Source organism: Perkinsus marinus (genome assembly GCF_000006405.1).
Source record: "Perkinsus marinus ATCC 50983 genomic scaffold scf_1104296930030, whole genome shotgun sequence".
In the NCBI taxonomy this organism is placed as follows: Eukaryota; Perkinsozoa; order Perkinsida; family Perkinsidae; genus Perkinsus; species Perkinsus marinus.
This window is the reverse complement of record NW_003216292.1, coordinates 1-973: the sequence shown is the minus strand read 5'-3', so window position 1 is coordinate 973 and position 973 is coordinate 1. Positions and strand designations below refer to the sequence as shown.

Here is a 973-nt window from a genome sequence, read left to right as displayed (position 1 = left end):
AAACAACCGCCCAAATTCACGAGCCGCCGCATGCGGTTTCAAAATGCGCTTGCAAGCAGGAACTTCGATGTCACGAAAAAGTTGTGCAGCTTGTGCCGAGCTAGCTGTAGTATGCGATGAGAACCTTACCAGTTGGAGTTATCAATCGAGATGGAATGCGGCCTACCATGCGAGAGTTATAGTAGCAGTTCGCGATCTCAGGTACGCGTTTAAGACCTAATCAGACTCTTGGCCGCGGGATGGTTGACGACGGTACGTCCGAGAAGGGATTCAGATGTCCCTCTACAAGTATCACAGGAATACTCAATCACTACATAAGTGATATGCACCGCTAGTCTAATGGTTAGGATATCTGCCTTCCAAGCAGATGGTCCGGGTTCGATTCCCGGGCGGTGCAGTTCGTATCAACGAGAGAAGGGTCTCTAGACTATCGTGGAACAGTTATGCTCAGCACGTCAGGGCGATACAGGAGTTTGTACGCATGAGCAGCTTGGCGCAGTGAATAGCGTGTTGGGCTCATAACCCAAAGGTCCCTTGATCGAAACGAGGAGCTGCTATTCATCACAATACACTCGAGATGGTTATTAAACTGAGAGGTGCAGCTTATCGACTGCATAGATCAGTCTTACCGAAAAATTTCCACTAAACAGAGTCGGTGTTTTCGTACCATTCCGTGCGGTTGGCCCAACCGTGCCAGTTCAGGGGAAAAACAACGTTAATAAAGCGTTGTCCGTGCATAGAAAAGAGCTATTCACCTAGAGCAGAACTCCTTGCAGGAATGATGAATGACCGCCCGGTACCTCAGAACGCGTTGCGGAGATGAAACAACCGCCCAAATTCACGAGCCGCCGCATGCGGTTTCAAAATGCGCTTGCAAGCAGGAACTTCGATGTCACGAAAAAGTTGTGCAGCTTGTGCCGAGCTAGCTGTAGTATGCGATGAGAACCTCACCAGTTGGAGTTATCAATCGAGA

The 973-nt window shown here is 49.3% G+C and overlaps 2 non-coding genes across 2 annotated transcripts; both read left to right on the top strand.

Annotated features, from left to right (window-relative positions):
- Positions 1–325: 325 nt before the first annotated feature.
- On the top strand, positions 326–397 carry Pmar_PMAR001515. The gene has a single exon. It is a non-coding gene; the product is annotated as a tRNA-Gly (tRNA).
- Positions 398–484: 87 nt separating this feature from the next.
- Positions 485–557, top strand: Pmar_PMAR001514. The gene has a single exon. It is a non-coding gene; the product is annotated as a tRNA-Met (tRNA).
- The last annotated feature ends 416 nt before the right edge of the window (positions 558–973 follow it).